Source organism: Priapulus caudatus, unplaced genomic scaffold (genome assembly GCF_000485595.1).
Source record: "Priapulus caudatus unplaced genomic scaffold, Priapulus_caudatus-5.0.1 Scaffold302, whole genome shotgun sequence".
NCBI classification, from domain to species: domain Eukaryota; kingdom Metazoa; phylum Priapulida; class Priapulimorpha; order Priapulimorphida; family Priapulidae; genus Priapulus; species Priapulus caudatus.
This window is the reverse complement of record NW_014577363.1, coordinates 189549-198980: the sequence shown is the minus strand read 5'-3', so window position 1 is coordinate 198980 and position 9432 is coordinate 189549. Positions and strand designations below refer to the sequence as shown.

The window sequence follows — 9432 nt, the reverse complement described above, 5'->3', positions numbered from 1 at the left end:
GTCTACCTGACTGTGCACCAACAAACAATATAACACATACCACCCTCCGCGCAACCTTTCACGGAGGTCACACGCCCAGCATGCGTACTTTCTGTCGCCGCCCGCAACCACAATTCGACGCCCACTCGGCGCGAAAGATTTCACTTTCTTAGGCATTCAAAGTTTGGCCGTGTGTTGTGGTGCATGTGAGAAATGGAACCCAAACTGCGGCAATCCTAGAGAACACATATGAGTCCTCATTAGGACATAACTTCCCCCTCCAAACCCAGGCCGTTATGCAAATTCCCCGCTCGGTGCTTCTGTTAGCCCAATCTCGGTACACATGCTAAGTGAATCCGGCCCGACGGTCTTCTTCGCTACGTATAGTATCGAATGACGCGAATGCATTCCTCGACTGCGCAATGCTGAGACGTAGTCCCCAGCTTTTTGCGCCAACCAACTCTGCCTTACGCCCAACGTAGTATAGCATCCGGTAACCTCTCTACATAGTGAGTAGTCGATATGGTTAAAACACAATCACATGCACTCTATTAAAAGCGTGTAGAGACAGAATTATGTCAGCAACGTCTCTCCAGTTCTAGCCAACAGCGGCACCGAAGTCGCGCGCCAGACACCACATGCGTTCAGTGTATCCAGCATGTTAAGACGATCAGTAAAAGCCCCACCCGTAGCAATAATGATCGCCACCCAAGTAATGGATAATCGTTGTCTCATTACGCTTGCGAGAGGGGAGAGATGGAGGGAGGGAAGACGAGGTATGTCGTAATAGGAAAGCGAACTCGTTACCGTAGGCACGTAAGCCAATAGGGACGATTCGATTAGCATGCAGGATGATATGAAGTTGAGAAGGTCGCAAAGGAATTCTCGCCGCAATCGCCGCGTGCTCGGCCGGTAAGTTGCTGGTTTGATAGTAAACTTGATTAGGATCAAAAGATATGAAGCGATTTGCGGGGGACGCGGCAACATGAACGCGCATGCGGTTAGAGCGTGTAGGAAAGAAGGAGAAACTCTGAAAGGTACGATAAGGAGTCCAGAGGAGAGCCGTGTGAAGTTTTTAGGAAAGGCTATGCAGGACGTGATTATAAAGGAAGGATAGATGAGGAGAAAGCCAGAGGAGGACGAGGAGAGCTCTAGTCCAAACGATGAAATAGAGGGAAGACAAGAGGTGCCAGTCGATAAACGAGATAAGAACCGAAGAGGAGGAGGAGAAAGAGGGCACGGCGAGCTGAATATGAGGAGAAAAGAAATCAAGAGCAGAGAGAGAGAGAGGAGAGAGAGAAGAACGAGAACGCGAGAGAGAGCGAGAGGGAGAGGGGGAGAGAGAGCGCGGCAGAGATGTACAGTAAAGAGACGAATACGTGCGTACATGACAAACCCGCGACCCCGACCTGCACAGCGTCCGGAGAATTGCTGCTTGCTCGTTCGTCCAGTCAGCACCGAAACCAAACCAGAACACCCGCCGTGTCTCTCGCGTCTGCAACTTACGTTATTTTAAAAACGCAGGACGACTTGAACACGTCTTCGCGCTGTCCAGACGCGCGCCCACGCCGGGTCTGGCTCACAACGGCCATACAACCCCAGTCTCAAACCACACTGCACGCCAGCACGAGACCATGCGATGTTACGCCTTAGTAACGGCGCGCCTAACTAGCGTTGAAACAGCATCTTTGAGGCCTTAGCGAGAGGTTGTGGGTTGTGATCGAGGAGTGAGGCGTGCCTTTCGATGAGCTGAGCAGCCACGATCGCCGTTCGCTGCTCGCTTTCCCAATCCGTGCACTGATGGTGTGTTAACTCGCACATTTAATCACTCTTCATGTTCTTTTCTTGCATATAATGTGTCTCTTCATTTGTGTCGATGTGTAGTGCTGTGTGTGATGTGTCTTCTTTCTCTCTCCCACCTGCTTACCATTCTTTTTCTCTTTTTCCAAAAAAATCACTCTGTGTGGGTATGTGTGACTGTGAACTATTTAGTTTCCACCCATTTTTTTCTCTTTCATGTGATGACCTTCTCCGCTGCGCCGCGCGCGCTCAGCGCTTGTGCGTGTGCGTCGTGCGTCGTGCATTTCGTTTATGTTGCCACGCTTCCTCCATACGCTTTATGCTCGCCGCTGTTCTCGTTGTGTTATGTCTCAGCGTTTCGCTTGCTTCCACTGCGCCTTTTCTCTTCTCTCCTCGCGCTCCTTGCCCTCCGCCTCGTGTTGCCTCCGCAATGTGCCGTCTTTGGCGCCTGCGGATAATCTTTCTTGCGCCAGGCATGCCGACGCTTGACCTCGAAGCGTCGCTATGATTAGCTTCAGCTTCGTAAAGCACACGTGGCCATAACCGAGATGACTACCGTGGCCCTCCCCTCCATTCCAGCGCAGCTCCGTACCCCCGCCCCCAACGCGCCGCCAGCGCGCTACGCTACTCATAGCTTCTGTGTTGGAAACCTCCTGCGGAACTCTCATGCGTGACCTGTGCGTCTTCCGCTACCGAGTACCCTAGTCCTCCCTACCCTGCTCTCCCACCCTACCGGGCTCCCCGCCCCTCCCCTGCTCCCCACTTCTCCCCCCTACCCTCTCTCTCCCTACCCTGCGCTCCTCCCCTACCTGCTCCCCCCGGCCTACCCTGCGCTGTCCCCGCTTTGTCCCCGCTGACCCTCGCCGCGCGCCACTGCGTTACCCTGCGCCCCATCCCCTACCCCTGCTGCTCGTCGCTCGTACTCACTGATCTACTCCCTGATCCCCTCCCCCTACTGCTCCCTCTCCCCTACCCTGCTCCCCCTCCCCTACCCTGCTCCCCCTCCCCTACCCTGCTCCCTCTCCCCTACCCTACTCCCTCTCCCATACCCTGCTCCCTCTCCCCTACCCTGCTCCCCATCCCCTGCCCGCGGTGCTACTACTGCTGCTATTGCTGCTGCGACTGTGGCAGTCCAGGAGGATGCTGACAGTGTGTCGCTTGCGCCCTCGCTCTCTCGCTCGCCTTGAAGCTAATAGAAGCTACTAGACGCTATCGTCGTTGCGGCGACGCAGGCTGGCTCTTGCTCCTCAGACATATAATAGTTTCATACGTCTACTCCGGCCTTGCCATTCAGAACGTCTCCGTCGCTGTGTTCTAGAGAGGCAGGGGAAATCTACGTGACATCGGTGACGTATTGTCGGCGACATCGCAGCCTCCGGATGAGGATCGGTTGCCAACGTTACCGTGAGAACATCCACCGAGGATGCTGTAATACGGACTGCGGATAGCCGACGGAGATTTGTCGCGGTTGTTCTACTTGTACGTATGCATGTATGAGTGAGTTTATATATTAACGTATATAGACATAAGGATGAAAGAGGTTTTGACCGCAGTGTTTATTGAATGCCGATAAAACAACAGCGTATTCAAATATTTACGCGTTTTCAATTTCATATGAAGACTTTAATGTAATTGATTATCGTGAACGCGTGTGTGCGCGTTGGCGTGCGTGCGTGCGTGTGTGCGTGCGTGCGTATGTATGTGTGCGTGTGCGTATGTTTGAGGGGCATGTGTCATAGGTTACATCAAAAGATTCACAACACTTACCCACTGACTGTTTACGTGGCTGCGTTCTCGTGCATCGCTCTATCAAACCCCAATTCCCCCTCGTGCTACACCAGTACCTTCCTTCCTTCCTTGCAAACCCAACCCACGCTCTAGCTCTAGCCCCCTAACCCGAAAACCGTAGTGTGTGTTCGTGGCGCGTGTATCTGTGTGCATGCGTGTATCTGTGTGCATGCGTGTGTCTGTGTGCATGCGTGTGTCTGTGTGCATGCGTGTGCGTCGTTTGAGGGGTATATGTATGCGTGGGTGCGTGTGGGTGTGTGTGTGGGTACGGGTGTATGTGCGTGGGGAGTGTGTTTTGTATGAGGGGCGTGCGTGCGTGCAGTGCTGGCTATATGCTTGCTATGTATGGGTGTGCGTTGGTCTGCGGGATTCGCCGCTAGCTTTTCCATCCATGCTGCCTGCGGTGTTCTCACATCTGTGTCTGCATGCTAACCGATGTCATTACGCTGCCGTTCGGTGGGACTGTCTGGTTATTTGATTGGCGGGTCCGTCATCGGTCTCCTAGTTTTACATGGCAGTTTCCCTAGGTCGACGTAGCATCAGGAATGTGCATGGCGTGTGTGTGTGTGTGTGTGTGTGTGTGTGTGTGTGTGCGAAAACATTATTACGCCCTTGCTAACACCAGTACCCTTCCTTCCTTTTAGCGCTTGCCAAACCCAACCCACCTCTACGGCCTAGCGCCCTAACCCGAAACCGTAGTGTGTGGTCGCGGCGCGTGCTGTCTGTGTGCATAGCGTGTATCTGTGTTGCAATCGTGTGTCTGTGGTGCACTGCGTGTGTCTGTGTGCTATGCGTGTGCGTCGTTTAGTAGGGTATATGTATCGTCGGGTGCGTGGTGGGTGTGTGTGTGGGTACGGTGTATTGCGTGGGAGTGTGTTTGTATGAGGGGCGTGCCGTGCGTAGGCGGCTATATGCTTGCTGATGTATGCGTGTGCGTTGGTTTGGCGAGGAATTCGCCGCTAGCTTTTCCATCCATGCTGCCTGTCGTGTTCTCACATCTGGTCCGCATGCTAAACCGCGATGTCATATACGGCATCGTTCGGTGGCGACTGTCTGGTATATTTGATTGCTGGTACGTCATCGGTCTACATAGTTTTTAACAATGCAGTTTCCCTAGGTCGAGCGTAGCATCAGGAATGTGGCATGGCGTGTGGTGTGTGTGTGTGGTGTGCTGTGTGCGTGCGTGCGTGGCGTGGCGTGCGGTGCGGCGTGCGTGCGTGCGTGCGTGCGTGCGTAAAACCTGAGCATGTCCAGCAGTCGTGATTTCCGGTTATAATACAAGCCTCGCTTAATAAATATATAATATGTAACAATGCGCGCTACACTTACCAGGCAGATGAGGAGATATAGTGTATCACGCGCCCACCTCGATAACCCCCGTGAATTTAATGATTAATTACAAACGGCGCGCATCTAATGCTTTTATAATTTATAAGCTGTCATAAGAAAAACATCGCGCCGAGCTAGCATCTTCGGAGTTTGCACATATATATTATATTTTTTAGTTTATACGCGTATTTGATTACTTCAGTGATAGTCCGGCAAGCGATGCAGTCTGTGGGTTTTCCCTAGTGGTGTAACAGTGTGCAGAGGAGGTCACAGGTAGGCGCCAATGAGCTCGGCAGAAGCGCGCGCGTAAAATAAAACTCGACACGAAAATAACTCATTTGGTTAATATTATTAATTCCTCGTCGTTCTGCAGGGGCTAAGAAAAGCGCGATTCGGAATCGCAGCCGTTTGCGATAAATTAGAGGAATCTGCCTCAGGGAGCAGTGTCTCCTAACGCGTTCTATTACGGCTACCGTAACCCTTACCCTCACCGACTGGGCGATCTATGGGCCTGCATGCCATTACTATCGCCGTGTGTCGCAGCGAACTGATATGAAGTTATGCCCGTTTGTGGCTTTTACGACACGTAACTTAGCAGAAAACAAATAACGGCTCATATGTTGCGGGCAAAATTACTCAGGCATTTAGGATCGGCAAAGAGCACGCACTACAATCCACACCATTTGCACAGTCCAATAACGCACAGCTTAAATTAGCCGTTTGTGCGGCGCGCGCTAGCGTTTGTGTGCGCGTGGGGTGGGTTGCATGCATGCGTGCGCGCGCGCCCGGCGTGTGTGTGTGTGTGTGTGTGTGTGTGCTGTGTGTGTGGTGTGTGTGTGTGGTGTGTGTGTGGCGCGGCGACGCGCGTGGGGAGTCATGGAGGGATGCAATGCGTGCGTGACGTGTGGTGTGTGTATGGGGTGGGTGCTGCGTGCGACGTACGTACGTGTGTGTGGGGGTGGGTGCATGCATACGGTACGTTACCGTGTGTGGGGGGTGTGTGTCAACGCGGTGACTGACAGCTGCCAGCTATCAGAGGCCCCCCGCAACCGCTGCGGCGTTGCAGCTAAATAGGGCGCTTACAAGAGACAGGTGTGATAAACTCTCCGTTGAGCTGATATTGAAGTACATGTTACACCGTACCTCCTAACATGTCGTGTTGAAAAAAGACTGCGCCTACTGACAAGATTGGTCATTCCATTCCAATATGTCATGCGTTACTGAATACGTTGACACTGGCCACACGTATGTGCAACTATCCTCCTAAAACTTATATGGCTACCTACATGGCCCTATCTGTTAATGTTATATTCACATGGCTGTCATCCTCGTTAGATGCCATGCTCCCTATATCATGCTCCATATCATGCCTCCCTGTCATGGCTCCCATGTCATGGCTCACTCATGTCATCGCTCGCATATCATGCTCCTATCATGCCTCACGCAGTGTCATGCCCTCGTCCATGTCATGCTCCCTAATATCATGCTACACGAATATTGCATGCTCCCATATGCATTGGCTGCGCATATCATGCTCCATATCATGCTCGCAATGCATGCTTCTCATATCATGCTCCCCATTGTCATGCTCCCCATATCATGCTCGCGCATATCATGCTCCGATGTCATGCTCGCATATATCATGCTCCATATCATCGCTCGCCAATGTCTGCTCCCATATCATCTCCCATAGTCCAATGCTCCGCATGTCATCCCGATATGCATGCTCCCATATCATGCCCCATGGATTGTCGTACAACTGCCTGCATGCTATACTGTCATCACCGCGCTCTCATATCACTATAAGGCATTTAATCTTGTATACTCATACAACGGTACTACTCGATGCCACACACCGGCTGCGATACAGGCAACATCACCTATAAAGGAAAACGACAATGTGGGGATATAAAACCGGGATCCCCGTTTTGACGTTGTAAAAATCAACAGCCGCGCATGCGTGCGCCGAACTGTCATGTATTTTTTCTCACCATGCGCCGCGCACCATGTCTTTTTTCTCGGCAGCGTGGCGCTAGTTGAGTTTATTATAAACTTATAAGCTGTCGCCGTGTTCTATCAGCTGCATTTATTTTCTAGCATCCGCGGCAGAGATATCGTTTTGTCGTTTCCGCCGGCCAGTGAAGGAAACATTGTCACGCAGGAAAATATACGCACTCGGAGTTCCTTCACGAGAAAACGAAAACCGTGCGTGGCGAATCGTGTGCCTACACCGCTGGTCGATTAACTGGCGTGTATAACTCTATAATATAATATACGTGTATATTTCTCGTAGAGCACGAGTGAGTCTAGTACTATACGAGAAGGAGCGAAATAAACTTGCGCCGACGACTGCACTGTGTGTTGAGGCCAGTGTCTGCGCGAACGCCGTTGCGTGACATTACAGGCGTCAGTGTGACTGCAGCGTGTGTGCGTGACATACAGGTGCGTGTCACAAAACCTCTTGTGTTAGCGTTGGCTTCTGCGTGACAATAGTATCGCGAACAGCGGCTGCGTGACAAAAGACTTAGTGTTAGAACGCATCCGTGTGACATTAGTTTCCGCCTCAGTACACACACACACACCACACTACACAGCACACAACAATACATACAGCACACACACACACACACACACACACACACACGACGCACAGCCATCCGGCACACACACACAACACAGCACACACATACATACACACACACCACACACACACACACCACACAGCACACACACAGCACACACAGGCACGCACGCACGCAACGCAAGGCAGCACACACACACAGGATGCACACACACTACACACACACACACCGCACGCACGCACGCACTCACACAGCAACCACACACACGCACGCACGCACGCACACACACCCACAACACACACACACCAGCAGCGCACACACACACAACACACACGACACCACAACAACACACACACCACACACACACACCACTACACACACACACATACACACACACACACACACACACACACCACACCCACACACACACACAGCACACACACACACCGCACCACGCCAGCGCAACGCACGCACCGGCACACACGACACACATCTCACACACACACACAACACACACGATACATACCAACGACGCACACACCGGTCACAACACACAGCACACACACATCGGGAGTCCGCACCGCGCGCAACGCACACACACACACACACACATAACACACACACAACACACCACAATACATACACACACACACACACACACACCCACACACACACACAGCACACACATACATACACAACACACACACCACACGACACATCACATACATAGCACACACAACACACACACACACACACGCACATCACACAGCACCATACATACACACCACACACACACACACTGATCACACAGCACACACACAACACACACACATCACACACGCACGCACGCACAACATCACACGACACATACATACATCACACACACCCACACCACACACACCGCACGCACACACACACACAAGCGGCCGACGGCGCGCACGGCACGCACGGCACAACAACCACAACACACACACCACGCACGCACGCACGCACGCAAACACACACACACGATATCACAGCGCACGCGACGAGCACGCACAGTGCACACACACACACACGTCGGACACGACACGCACAGCACACACACACACACGCCACACATCATACAGCACACACACACACACACACACACACACACACACGCACAGCACGCACGCACAGCACACACACACACTACCACGCACGCACGCACGCATCACAACACACAGCACACACGCAACGCGCAACGCAACGCAGCGACAGCAGCACAACACATCACTACACGCACACAACGCACGCACGCAGAACGCTACAGCACGGAACGCCACGGCACCACAATCGCCACGGACGCTTTCCATTCGTTTCGTTAATACGTTTCGTATCACGGCTGGACAGGCAGTCAAACGCGACGGCACGGGATTGAACATTCACAACATCGTTGACCTATCGCGACGTGCAGCGCTTGATTGGCGGTCGCAGTTTAGTTGCTCCACACGTAGGCTATCAAATTGACACGTTGGGCACGGCAGAAGGGAGCGTAGTCAAGCCAGCTGACTGTAGACACAATCATCATAACTCGTCGCCTACCCTTCTCTCTCAAACCTATCTACTCTATCAACTGTCTATCTTATCTGTCCATACCATCTGCTATGCTATCAAATCTATCTATCTATTCTATCTTATCTTATCTATCTATCTATCTTCTATCTATCTCTTATCCTATCTAGTCTATCTATCTACTCATAATCTATCTATCTATTATCTCAATCATATGCTATCTATCTATCTATCTATCTATCTCATCTATATCTATTATCATCTATCTATAATAATTCTTAATCTCATATATCTTTCTATCTATATATCCATCTATTATCTATTATCTTCTAATCTATCTATATCGTATCTATTCTATCTATGCTATCTAATGCTATCTATCTATCTATCTATCTATCTATGCTATCTTATCTATATA

At 51.5% G+C, this 9432-nt stretch overlaps 1 protein-coding gene across 1 annotated transcript in view; it reads right to left on the bottom strand.

Moving 5' to 3' along the window:
• LOC106808761 (ubiquitin-like protein ATG12) overlaps positions 1 to 9432 on the bottom strand; it is a 15966-nt gene that overhangs the window by 4956 nt on the left and 1578 nt on the right. The gene's annotated exons all lie outside the window — the stretch shown is intronic.